This window comes from Stegodyphus dumicola, chromosome 3 (assembly GCF_044657685.1).
Source record: "Stegodyphus dumicola isolate Sdum_Otavi_A_Nest chromosome 3, ASM4465768v1".
In the NCBI taxonomy this organism is placed as follows: domain Eukaryota; kingdom Metazoa; phylum Arthropoda; class Arachnida; order Araneae; family Eresidae; genus Stegodyphus; species Stegodyphus dumicola.
In genome coordinates, this window is record NC_140770.1 from 169,949,340 (window position 1) to 169,964,367 (window position 15,028).

Genomic DNA, 15,028 nt, shown 5'->3' on the forward strand with positions numbered 1-15,028 from the left:
ATTATTTGCATCTGAGTTGACAGAATTTTGAGTTTTATTACGCCTATCAATTAGTCAGCGTCTATCTTCCGTTGAAATCTGCATTTTAAAAGCTTGCGTTGTTACTCCGTAATGCACTGAAATTCTATATGTGAAATTTTAATGGTGAAAAAAAAAGTTTTTTGAATTTAAGATTTTTACTGCACTTCAAACATAACTGTTTTTTTTAATGCATTGCTAAAGAATGAAACCCAGTGATACTTTTAATTTTGAATACTTCCTGTAATGCAAGATAACGTATATAAATACTTATACAATAGATAAAAATACATTCACGTACAATTTTGAAATATATAATTACTATGCCTGTGTTTAAATACATTTAAATATAAATTTGAAAAATAGTATAGATGCTGGTTTAACTATGCAAAAAATATTAAATATATTTTCATAAAATATAGTTCGCAGAGAACTGTTACAAGATGTATTTTATGCTTTACTTATTCTGAAAAGAGTGAAAACTAATACTCTGCATAAAATCGGTAAAAGTAAAGAATAATAATGCTCCGCGAAAATAATTAGAATAAGAATAGATGAAATGTTAAATTTTGAAATTAAAATTTCTGCATCTGTAGAAACGTAAGTTAGTATGTTTTTAATCATTGCGGTTACCAATATCTTATATCCCTCATCTCTCTTAAAATTTTCTATAAAACTACACCAGAATTATTTTGGTTCGGATTTTTTTTAGCTTAATATGGATATGCAAACTGTTATAATATCTGCTGAGTTTTAAAATTACCCTTATCTATCGAGCTGATATATATATATATAAATTAAAACTACAAAATATTATAATGCACTTCTAATATTAATTCGAAGATTCACTTCTCGATAATTTGTTTCTAGTGTAATTTATAGTTATCTTCTCATAAAAATACCAACAAAGAAGTTAGAATTCAACTTAATTAAATAAAGATGTAATTTTTAACAATGTAATACTTTCAAACTTGAGCTCATATTTTATATCAAAGTTTCAAATTCCACTGGTACTTCATACTTAAAAAATACTAGTACCAAAAATACGAAACAGATCGGATCTTTGGATTTATCTAGATTTCTTTATTTATTAATTGTTTCTTTCTTTGTGGAATTTGAAACTTTGATATAAAATATGAGCTCAAGTTTGAAAGTACTACATTGTTAAAAATTACATCTTTATTTAATTAAGTTGAATTCTAACTTCTTTGTTGGTATTTTTATGCGAAGATAACTATAAATTACACTAGAAACAAATTATCGAGAAGTGAATCTTCGAATTAATATTAGAAGTGCATTATAATATTTTGTAGTTTTAAAATTGTGTAACAGCCACCGTATTTAACTCTTAATAGTAAAAACTGACTATCTAGTTTTCGTTATGATTATATAAAATCGCTAAAAAATTTTTAAGTGGAGAAAACTGGTTCGAGAGCATGAGTAATGTCACGTTCATATCCTGCTCATTTTGGGAATTTTTTTATTCCAATATTTGTGCCCTAAAATAAAATTAACATTTCAGATTCATATTATTGAGATATTTGTAAATATTATGTAAAGAACCCATGCAATTTTCATCGAGGTCAAAGATATGTGATCTCTTCAATAGTACGGCCTAAATTTTAAATCTTTTCTTTGCTTATACTACTTTCTGAAAATACTAAATGTGAAAACAGTTTCTATACAAATTTAGAAGACACTGTTTTGGGGAAGGCTATTTTCTTGCTAAACTAAATATTTCGAAACAAATTGAGAAAACCTAATTTTTCAAAAGCTATTTTTAAAAGGATATTTATTACTAGCTGAATAGCGAATATTAATAGTTTAATTTTAAATCCGCAATAAGTATTAATACTCGCAATTTAGAAGAAAAACACACTTTTGAATGCATAAAAAATATACTTTAAATAAATGCTAAAGAAAGATGCATTTTTAATGCATACTAAATTATGTATATAAAAAAGATATTATTCTTTAATTTGCATTAGTTTATTTATTTATTTATTTAAGCTCAGAACGGCTAATGCTCTCAAAACGGCATTTTGTGGCTTTTCACTGTAAACGGTGAAACACTTTTTAAATTGTTACTACCAAATATCATCGCCCTGTATTATTTAAAAAAAATCAAATAAAGGAGAATGTACATGAATGTAGTTATATTTCTCACAGTGTGGAAAAACGACGGTGCCTAGAGCTGTCAAATTTTGAATAACGTAATCCTCCACCCGAACATGGGCACCCACAAGCCCGAATTTTGATTTTCGAATTTGTTTTATAGTGCATTTCCTAATTTTTAAAACTTTAATGAATTAATCTCAACGATTTCAAAGTGAGCATTGGCTAGACTGTAAGAGAAATAACATTTTTATCTCCAGCGCGCGAGATTGTCTATCGGGAATTCTAAAGACAGGCTGTTTTAAAATATTTTAGCCTAAAAGAGCATTAGCTCAAATGTAACGAAAGTGCTCGAACGTGTATGTATATGTAAATGAAAAAAACGCTCCTTTGGGAGTAATATAAAATCTGAAAGCTTTAAGATTTTTTTTTTTTAAATTAAATTCCTTTTTCTAAATTTTATAGCTGAACATTTTCGAAGCCCTTTAACATAAATCTGCTTTGTTGGTTTGAGACTACATAAAATTAATACCCTTAAAAATAAGTTATTTCCCATTTCTGTGATCAAATTTATTACAGTTTTGTTCATTAGAGGCATATACATATTTTATAATTAAAGCTAAATGCTGTTATTCAAAGTTAACAATGGTATTAACCAAAGCGGCTTTCACTACTTTGATAATAGTTCCATTGTTTGCAACTTTGCTTAATAATATTCATTACGGGTCGTTTCCCAAAATATGACTTAAAAATTTTCTTCTGTTGCCATCCAAAATCTAAACATTAATTTGTTAGATGGACCATCAGTAACTGACACTGTTTATTGTTAAATACAAATATCACAACAACAATAAAAAGTTACTTATCCTGCCCTTGAACTTCATATAAGAAGTACGCATTTGCTCGAAAGTATGCCCACAGCCATAAAACCGAGAAGAGGGAAAACCAGAGATTAATAACATGATCTGAATTTTTATCATGTAATGAAAATGCATTAATTTTTTTAAACACATTCCTTCGTTTCAATAATTTCTTCCTGTAGAATATAAATCTACCAAATTCTTTTTTTACATGGATTTATTTTTTTTAACTCAATTTCATTCTGATACGGCTTAGAGAGGGAATCGAATTATTTCATCTAAATGGATTTAAGAAAAAGCTATATACGAATAAAGTTCTTAAAAACGTATTTCCATTCAAAAATTTCCAATCTGAATTTAATTCTTCAAAAATTATTTTTGTTCTATAGAAAATTCTTTGACTTACAATAAAAATCAGATTTAATAGTCAAATTATTACAGTGCTCATTTCAAGTATAAAGACTTTCAAAATCAAAAGCATATAATTTTTTGAAAATATTTCTTTTGTATAAAAAATTCTTATTACTTCAATCTACAATAAAATGGAATATTGTGGTTGAATTCTTTCCAAAATCAAAATCTTCAAAATAAAAACTATCAAATCAGAATCTTCAAAATAGAGATTACATTAGCATAACCAGACAACAAGAGTTTTCCATCTTTTATTTTTACAAAATTAACATCTCTTTTTTATTTTACAAAATTTATTCTCAAAGTAACAGTTTAATTAGTACAAAAGTATGCGTTTCAAAAACTGTAAAAAACGAGTTTCGGAAATGGGCGGGGGTAACATTGAATGGAATCCAGCTTTATACAAATGTGTGAATTATTATTATTATTATTTTTTTTACAACTTTGTTATGCTTGAATAAGACGCTCATAACATTCTTTGCAAAAGTGATTTTTTGTGTATATTGCTATGTACTTCTTAATTATATGAAAAGTATATTTAGGCAGCCAAAAACTAAATAGATATTTAATTATTGATATGATCAGATGTAATACAACTTTGACAACAAAATTTATTTAAGAGGATTTTTTTTTTTTTTTTTTAGTCCAAAGGGATTTGAATCCCGAAGGACTATTAGTTTCGTTTTGGCATTTTGCGTCGGACTCATAAATGTCGGTTCACTTTTCAAACTGTTGCCACAAAATGTTAGAGTCCTGCATTATATTTGAAGAAATTAAATAATGAAAAATCTGCATAAATGTATGTATATTTCTCGTATTGTGATAAAACAACGGTACATAGAGTCATCGAATTTTGAATAACGTAATCCTCCAACGAATATGAGCATGTGGAAGACCAAATTTGAAATTTGAAATTTGTTTTATGATCGATTTCCTATTTTTTAAAACTTTGACGAATTTTTGATTAACAAACTCAAGGATTTCAAAGCGAGCAATGGCAACGTTGTGCAGAAAAAACATTTTTATCTCCAGCGCGTGAGTCTCTGTATCCGGAAATTCTAAAGATATGCTCGTTTTAAAACTATTTTGCGATATTGCTGTTGCACTGGATCTTATGGTTTAAGTGCGAGGAACATGATATTTAATAAAGAAAGGTAACACACAAAATGTTAAAAAACGCCCCTTTGGACGTAATTTAAAATCTCAAACATTTCAGATTTTTTTTTTAAATTTTATTTTATTTTATTTATTTATTTATTTATTTATTTTGGTTGACGTTGTACTACGTAAGAGGGATACCAAGCTGCACGTTTACTTTAGCAAAATTTTTTCAGGAGGAAAGCGGACGGTACAAAGTTGCTTCGTAAAATAATAACAGATAAACGTGAGAATGTATATTGCCATTATTACACGCAATAACTTTATAATCAGAATGACGAAAACCTCCAGGGAAGGGGAAAACTCTAAATTCTGATGTACATTTTGTTACTATTTAGCAGATACTAGTTGAACTTTTATCACTTCGAGTGCCTTTTCATTGTAACTTAATTGCTTGGAAAATCAAACAAGTGTAATACCTAAAAATTTCATTGATTATAGGAGACTATGGTTATGCAAGTTTAAGTAATTGCAAACGAATAATTCTGCAACTTGCAATTTGACAAATACAGTATAAAAGTTTGAAATGTCAGCAACCATTAATAACTGTTTCCAGAATTCACAAAGCTCCTCTGAAGTGTTGAAATTTTTACCTATAACTCTCTCCTGGTCTCAAAAATCTCTAAGAGTATTCTTGAAAAATTCTTAAATTCTTTTCTAAGAGTATTCTTAAAAAACTCAGAACCTTTATCATAACGATCCTTTTTGAGGATCACTAAAATCAATATAAATTGTGACGAGTTTACTTCTAAGTATTAATTCACAAGAGATTTCGTGAACACCCAATAAATAATGTTAAAATTAGGAAAAATCTCTTAAAAATTTAAAATTCTGTAAGGACTGAAAAAAACTAGAAAATCCTATACGAAGACATTTTTTGTCGACCCAATTTTTCCCCATCATCATAACTAACAACTATCATTTATTATTGGAATGAATTGCAGTAACAAGAATCAGCGTATTATTCGTACATCTGCAGGATTAGTTCCGAAAGTTTAAATGTTGAACCTCCTCCTTCAGCTGCAGAACTGCAAATGATTTCACTTGCCTTTGAAACTAGTCCTAGAAATTTATGAATATCAGGCTGATTCTTGTTGTTTTAACCCCTTAAATAATCCTCATTCGGAGCTTTATTTTGACTCAAATTTTATCTAACTGAAATTTTTGATGCAATTGTTAGTGTATGATGAAGCCCGAAAATTCGCTGAATTTTGTGCCACTAAATTACCCATATTTAAACACTAGACCCTTTAAACCCTAAAATTATTAAAGAACCCCTCTTAAAGGCAATACTTTAATAAAGAAACATTACACATTAAACATTACTCTAATAAAAACACTTTTATTTACAGCATATACTCTTCAAGGCAAGCCAAGAGAATCCAGCATCCTAATGTACATGTTTTAAGAATATCCTTTCTAAAGCAACAATGATCTGAAATCAAATATTGCTGCCACTCACAAATTAAGTAACAAAATTTAATTTGTATTTACTTAAAATGCTTACATTAAAATAAAATTATTAACAGGCGGACGATAGCAGTTAATAAACATTCAAATGCTAATCCAACTCTAATGAATTAAACAAAAGTTTATACAGATGCTGTTGGCATAATTTTCAGGCGACTTTTGCCTAAAATTTTTGTGTTTTAAGTGTTCTTTGTGATAATCTAATTTCTTCGCTACCTTTCTACACTATTTATTTCTAAGACAATAAAGCCTTTTGTAGCATCGGAACAGTTGTTTTATTCCATTCCTCTTGAACAGCTTTCCAAAGCCCAATAGAGCGGCGTTTGGATAGTCAGTCCCCTTTATAAAAGTTCCAAAGCGCAAAATTCTATGGGTACACCAGCAAATTTAATACAGGAATATGAATAAAGTGTTTGATATAAGTTTCTTAATCCATTTTCCCGGGAAATTAACAATAGATTTTGACGTGTGGTTGCTTGCTTTGTCTTGATGCAGTTCTAGTGATTGATGTCACTGTGGGTAAAGAGAAGGTATTTCACATTTGAAAAATTGGATACAAAATATGTTCCTGATAATATATGGAGTTGATCTTGACACTTTTTTCCATTGCATTTATTTTTAATTTGCCGTTATATGAAAAACCAGCAATAATCATAAATCCATTTAAAAACTATATATAGATTCTTTGAACATTGTTTTAAGATTTTTTTCTTCTTTTGGTTGATAGTAAATAGATCTCTTTTCATTACGGTCATTTATATATACCCAAGATTTATCTACTGTGACAACATTTTTCAATTTTTATACGGATAAATGTTTCTTATAAAAAATTCTACAGTGCGTTCTGCGTTTGGCAATATGTTGTAGAGAAAAAAGATGCACATGTTATGTTTTTTCCTTTTTTTTTTTTTTTAAGATTCAAATCAGCATTAATCACTTTACAATTGACACTGAACCCTTTAATGAATTTGCAACTATCCTTTAACTTAGCGGATTTTCTTTTAGCAATAAAGATATTACCTTTGCAACATTCCATTTTTTTCTTGCATATGTATTTACGACAATTCTTCCATTTGAAGGCAAACTTGTGTTCCTTTCTCGTTGAAAATATTACATTCATAGCTTTAGATATAAAAAAACCTTGGATTTCACAAAACTTTTTAAAAAGCTCGAATAATTTTCTTCGGAAAGAGCCCAAACATAGCTCCATTGCTTACTTTAAAAGTCCATTTTGTATGAAAGCAAACCTGTCAAATAGCAGACGATTATTTATATTTTCAAAAATATAACTTCAGTTAAGAAATTTACAAGTTGAAAATTATAGCAAAGCAAAATCATATAAAAAATGTGCGAAAAACCTCTGTATTATTTACGCATTTATGTATAAGAATTCCTGGCATACACTGGCAACAGTATATTTACGTTCAATGTAAGGTTCTAAACACTTTGGATAAGAATATGGATGTCTTGTCGTAATTACTAATAATAACCTCATTAAAATGTGAGATGGAATTTGTTTCAGAGTTGCATTCAGAATGAATCACGTACATAGAAACTGAATATAGAAATGGGCATTCTAATATTTTCCAACGGTAACCCGCAGTCCTAGTGCTCGTGAGCTTGTGAAGGATTCCACGAGAAGTAGCCATGATTCAGCTAATCATATGCAATTTTTGTAAAGGTGCTTCTGAGGTATAATCATTGTTTCAAGGATTCCGCAATGATGAAAACTTTCAGAAACACTGATCTGAACTGAGTTTTTCTGTTCAGGTTATCTTAGCAGTTAATCGCTACTGGTTGGTAACCAGTTTATCCATGCAGCTAGCAAAATTCTGAGAACTGTTACAGTTCAAGTCTTATTTGATCCTCGATTTATTTTTCAAATTTTTAACAATTAATTCGGTGTTCAATGTAGCAAATGTATGAGTCTAAAAATGGTAAACTCATTTTTCATAGTTAAATTATTAGCCCAAAAAGGCGCTAGACAGAATGGGCTGTTAGTCTCGAAACCGGACATTGCATCTTTCACTATAAAAGGCGAATCAGTTTTCAAATTGTTGTCACGAAATATTATCGCCCTGTTTTATTTTTAAAGAAGTTAATGAAGAATCTGCATGCGTGCATGTATTTTCCTCGAATTGTGAAAAAAGACGGTAAGTAGAGCCATCGAATTTTGAATAATGTGGTCCTACACCCGAGCATGTCCACCTGGAAGCCCGAATTTTGAATTTCATATTTCATATTTTATAAAACTTTATTGAATTTTCGATTAAAAACTCAACAGTTTGAAAGTGAGCAATGGCAACACTGTATGGAAGGGAACATTCTTATCTCCAATGCTCTCCATATTTTAAAAATATGCTGTTTTTGAATAGTTTGTGATTTTGCTATTGAATTGAATTGTATGTGGGATAAGTGCAAAGAACAGGATATTTAATTAATAAATTTAAGGCGCAAAACGTTAATAATGAGAAGGCGCAAACGTTAATACGTTTAACGCGCAAACGTTAATAATGATCCTGCTAAAAAAACTGAATACTGATATGATGAATTGAGAAATGGTTTTACGAGAGTTCTAAAGATATGTTGCTTTTAAATATTTTTAGAATTTTTTTATTAAATTGTATATGGCATAAATGCCAAGAAAATGAAACTGTATAATAAAGTTAAAAAGACAAAAAGAAGTAGGTTATCAGTGAATTCGCTTTTTAAATTTTGTTTACCATTACTGAAATTAATGAAAGCTTTCTCTGCGAAATTTTTAATAACTGTAAATGAATTATGTAATACAAAACATAATTATTTCGTATTCCTCTACCACTGCAAAAACGTCATTTGCCTCATTAATATGAAATTCGTCGTGAATACTTTCCAGTGTTTTTTATTGGCGTTCTTTTTGAAGATTTCTCAAGAATACGAAATTAATGACTTTTTACTTTTGCTCCTGTACAAAGTCACAGATATCTTAGCATCACCCATAACAGTATTTAAATTTGTTAAGCAAGAAATTTTTATAGCTAAAAATTGTATTGCCATTCATTACGTATGCTTCCTCGCTTACTAATGCGGTTAATACAGAACGAGACAGCATTAAAGAGTAATTACTGTGCTACACGAGGTAATGAACCAGACAAGGACTCTCGTATCAACAATATTCCACCTTTGAACTGACCCTCGCCAAAGGACAACACCCTGAAAAAGACTTGATTTTGCGGTTTTTAATGATTGTTTGAAATCGTTTAGCATGCATAATGGCAGCTGCTTTTTATTTCATTTACTGAAGGCGTATTTTTATACTGCACAGAATTTGAATACTGAGGGCGGGATTTGTATTGAATAAGTAAACAGTAACATTGAATGAGTAAAACTATTTCAAGCAAGGAGGGTGGGAGGGAATTCTGAAGCTAATTTTCATACGTATATTTTATTCTAAATGAGGTATAAATAATTTCAGTGTTTTTAGAGGTGTTGCTTATAGGAAAATTTGTGAAGAAATGGGCAAATAATAACGAAGTAAATGGAATATTTATATATTTAGATCACGTTTAAGGTTTAAAAACATTTGAGGTTGCTTTCTTAATGACAAAGCAGTTCTGTAATGCATTGCGAATGAATAAATTAAAAAGAAAATAATAATGAAATCTAAAAGGTTTCAGATTTTAACGATCGCCCAAAACGGTTTGTTAAGGTTTTTCACGCCCTCGTTAAGCTCGCAGTCTTATCAGTCTGCTGCTAGTCACTCCTACTAACTCCCCTTTTTTTCTCTCTTTTTCGCTTTATTATTAAGCATCATTTTCCTCGCACTTACGCCATATACTATTCAACAGCAAAATTTAAAAAAAATTTAAAAGCAGAATAACAATATATATTATATTACAATATAATATATTTAGAATTCCTGATGCAGCGTTAAGTGCTAACATGCATTTTTATGCTTTTTTAGTTTTTTTCTCAGTTCATCATATCAATGTTCAGTTTCCTCATCAAGATGGTTTTAATAAAGCTTTTTTTTTTTTTTTTTTGTCTTTTTATTATTAACGTTTTGTGCGTTTACTTTATTTATTACATATCACATTTGTGGCGCTCATGCCAGATAAAATTCGATTCAACAGCAAAACCACAAAATATTTAAAAACAACATATCTTCAGAGTTTCCGATAGACGGTCTGCCTCATTGGAGATAAAAATGATTTATTCCTTACAGTGTTGCCACTGCTGGCTTTCAAATCGTTGAGTTCGTTAATCAAAAATTCATTAAAGTTTTACAAAATACGAAATTCAAAATTCATGTTACCACTTGCACATGTTTGGGTAGAGGTCTAAGTTATTCAATATTCTATGGCTCTAGGTACCGTCGTTCTTGCACAATCCGAGGAAAATATATACATACATGCAGATTATTCATTACTTAATTTCTTTAAATATAATAGAGGGCAATAATATTTGGTGGCAATGATTTTAAAAGTGATATGCCGTTTATAGCGATTCACTGTAAAATCATGTTTAAAAAATAACAGCTTATTTGGGTTAACACCTTATGGGCTTGAAGAAAGCTTTAGAATACTAAAAAATAATGGAACAAATAAATTGAATACAATCCTAGGAGAGTTTACGGCATTTTGTAACGGATGTGTTTTTTACATTGGGCATTTTTTAAAACAGTTTCGGTAGAGAAGTAAATTTTATTTGGATAAATAAAAATTAATGGATTATTAATGGAAAATTATTTGGATAATTAAGGATGGTCAGAAACTGAATCTTCAGGTGAAAACATTATTTGAACTGTTGCAAATTAAACAATACCAATGTATCAACTTTTGATGAAGTTGGGATTGCAAAAGCCTTTTCGTCAAGTAATTATGAAATTTGAAAATATAAAATTTGTGAAGGATAAAATGACAGAGGGAAAAAAACATTTCATTCCCCAAAATAATTCATTGCCCAAGGCAAAAACATTTCACTGCCTCATTCAAATAATAGAATACATTTTCAGAAAGCCAGGCAAATTGGCACCAGCCTGAAGTAATAAATAGCGAAAGAAAAAGAAAGGTAGAATTCTGAAGAAAAAGGTAGAGTTGCCGAATCACAATAAAAGCTTTAAAAAGCTGCAAAATTAACAGTGAGTTAAACTGCAGTGGATTTTTCGATGCCATCAAAAATAACAAAGAATTTTTAAAGAAAGTTCACACTAGTAATAAAAAGTAATAATTTCTTAGTAATAAGCTAAGCTCATAAATACAATTTTAATAACTACTAAATGAATACTAGTTATAAAAATATACAAGTTTAATAACTACTAAATAAATATTATGGTAAGCCTACTAATAAATAACTCTCTATTTACTAATACATAACTTGCACTAAAGAATTATTAATAAATCGAAGTTCTCTAGGACAACATCAAAAGCAGCAGATATTTAGTATTCTATGGTAGCTGGATAAATCAAACGCAAGATAAAACTTTCCTGGGTGTCAAACCATCCCAAGATCAGTTCGAATTACGCAAATTTGCTTCTAAGAGAATTGCACGGATCGTTGTTTAACCAAATCTGAGCCCCGGACCTATTACGTTACATACCACTTCAACTCTGTGGATAAAAACTTTTGAAAAAACGTTGTAATATAATTTAACCATTTATAGCCACCTTGGATGGATGAACTGGAAAATTGAAGAAACTTTCTCAAATTATTTTGAACTTCGAAGAAAATTCCCACTTGAGACGAAAAACACTACTTTCTGTAGTATCAGTTTCAAGTAATATTGGTTTAACAAGTTTATTTGCTCGCGCGATGATTTACTTTTACGAGTGTAAAGACCCATCTGGAGTTACTTTTATAGTAAATAAATCAGTTACGATAGTTAAAATTGTTCAAGTGTGCGTGGACAAGTGATACGTTTGTTTTATCTTCGGGGTGAATTATATTTGTATCTTATCTTCAACAGATGTGATCATTTGAGATAACAGATTACAGAATGTTACCAATAGGAAAAGCCATTTTTATAGCTGGATTAAAGGTTACCCCATTACTGATGTTTATTTCCATTTGACAGAATTTGTGAAGGCACAAATAATGCTCTGGAGTCAAAGCGTCAAAACAAAAGCAGAAGTTTATGAGCTAATAACGCGTAATAAACACAATAAAGTCTTTATAAACTTCTATAAAAACGTCTTTATAAAGTCATAATAAACATGCGAATAAAATAGCGATTGCGACTTCATGCTCGAAAAGGATAAATGTAACTAACTATTGCCAATTATTGAAAGCTAAATTTCAGTTCAGATTCAAATGTTCTTTACAAGAATGGTTTCTACGGGGAATAATTATTGATGAATTTTGCAATAATCGTAAGCTATTTATGAATCAAATGGAAGCTAAGTTTTTCTTTAAATTTTAACACTAATAGCATTAGTGTATGCGTAGGATCTTACTCACCGTACATTGATAAAGTAAAAAATAGTATAGTTTTGATCTTTTAATCGCGAAAAGAATCCCATTCGAAATTATAATCATTATAACAAAGGAATGTGAGCTTTCACATTCAATGTTTCAAGTAAAAAAAATGGCGTTGTGTACAGGATATGGAAATTTCAGAGAGCACAAACGGATTAAAATTTCGAAAAGCAAACATTTTATTCAACTTCTACATTGACGTTCTGTTTCATTCTAAATACAGAAGCACAATAGCTCATTCGAGTCACAGAATAATTTGAGAAAATTATTTTGAACTGTAACTTCTGGATCAGTTTTTACGAAAACATAATTATTACAAATCAAACGATAACATTTTTATAGAACAACAGAAGCTGACAGAAATTTAGATGAAAATTGTGTAATAGTTGTAATGATGTTTTGAAAATTTTAACGTAAATGTAATTTAAATTGCTCTTACTTTAATTGAAAGCATCGTAAAAACATGCATATACAGCAAGAAGACAGAAAGCAGTTGGTCTTAGACAAAATAAATGAACAAACAAATAAAAGAGCTTTTATATTTCGGGTAACCTAAAAATAACCATTTGGTTAAATGAAACGTTTTCTCTTCATTGATGCATCTCTCGTAAATGAGATCAAAATATAAAGGGTATTTAAGGGAACGGACCTCTCTTATGAGATTAATTCAGCTACCCATGAAGAGCAACGAAAATCTTAAAAATAATCATCTTGTGTCAAGGCACCACAGTAATCTCGAATCAAGTACAACGAAAAATCGTATAAAAATTTGCGAACAGCTTTTGTAACTGCAATGATTTTGGGTTGAACTAAAAGTAATGCGATTTTCTTTTTATTTGGGCAAATGAAGCAAAATACCCGTTACATAGAACCCATATTCTTGAAAAAAAATCTATTCAAATCATTCGCTGGTTCATCGGTATTTAAAAATATATTGAAAAAATTATATTGTGCCAGTGGATTTCGCTTAAATGTCAAGTGTACGATTGTAAATGACGCAAGAAAATTCTCACTTCTCACCTCTAGTTTAGAAAAGAGTCATTTCTCAACCGAATAGTGTCTGGCGTTGAAAAAAGACAGTGTTAAAGACAGTGTGTTGATAAACAGAAGACACCATCTCTTTTCTTTACCAAAAGGGTCTTTTTCCAAAGAAAATGATGCTCTGTTTTTAAAGGGATATAAGTGATTTTTTTTTTTTTTTTTGTTTATGAGCAATTTTTAAAAAATCAGTTTATAATTAAAGTGTCTATCCAACAACTGACTCGGAGGAAACCTGTTGTTAAAGGTAATAAACTTGTACGAGTTAAACAAAATGGTATGTTTTTCTCATAAAAACATATTCCGTATTATCATTAATACACGATTTTATGGCGGCATGTTGCAAAAACTGAAACAGGAAACCCTGACTGATTCATATTCTTCTGATCTAGGATCAAATCTTTTAATATAAAATCAAATGTTTTGCATCTTATCATCGCAAGGTAATTCATTAAGAATAAATAATTCGCAATTCCTATATATATCATTTGCTAACTATTAAGAAAATATTTCCCAGATGAGAAATGTGACAATAAAAATCCCGTTCGAGTACTACGATAAATCAGAAGACTTGCCAGTGAAGGATAGGGAAAAACTTATCGACATATCAACAAATTAATATCTAAACTTAAGAAAGGTCAGCTGCTAAATTTTTGGCTGTAGATCCATGCTGAAATACCTAGAAACTTCGCACAAAGCTATTAAACATTTTCATGCCATTCCGAACAACGCATTTAATTTAAAAAAAAAAAAAAAATTGTCTCTATGAATGTGGCTACAAAAACACAAAATACTGTAACAAATAAAATGCAGAATATTAAATGAGACTACAGACGACATCAACAGAGCAAGATTTTGATAGTTTGTGTAAAATAATGCAAGCATACATTTGCCATTAAACATAATGCAGGGGCAAGTGACACCTGTAGCACGAGTAAAAGTACATTAATTTTAATGTAAAATTAATAATGAGTAAAAGTAATGATGATAATGAGTAAAAGTGAGTATGATTTAATAATGAGTAAAAGTGATAATGAGTAAAAGTGAGTATGATTTAATAATGAGTAAAAGTGATAATGAGTAAAAGTAATAATGAGTAATGAGTAAAAGTACATTAATTTTATGATAAAGTTTTTTAATAAAAAATACAATAATATTCTTTAACTCTTCTGTACCTATAATATATAATTTTTATTTTAAAAATTGTTTTAAAATATATGTTTCAAAGGATAGGAGGGATTACCCAAAAAAGTCTTATTAGTTCTAAGCGTTCAGTGACCTGACTAAGTTTGAAGACCATTGATATATATCGACAAATCTTAGAAGATTTATGTTTTCTTCACTGCATTCAATATACAATTTTCTAAAGGTAGGGGTTTCTTTGAGAAAAACGTTTTAGTTCTAACGGTTCCGTGAGTTGATAAAGTTTGAAGAGCACTGATATAAACCGAAAAATCTTAGAAGATCCATGTTTACTTCACCATATTTTCCGTATATATTTTTCT

General features: G+C 29.5%; 1 protein-coding gene across 2 annotated transcripts in view; it reads left to right on the forward strand.

Moving 5' to 3' along the window:
* LOC118197801 (uncharacterized) overlaps positions 1 to 15,028 on the forward strand; it is a 109,228-nt gene that overhangs the window by 19,570 nt on the left and 74,630 nt on the right. The gene's annotated exons all lie outside the window — the stretch shown is intronic.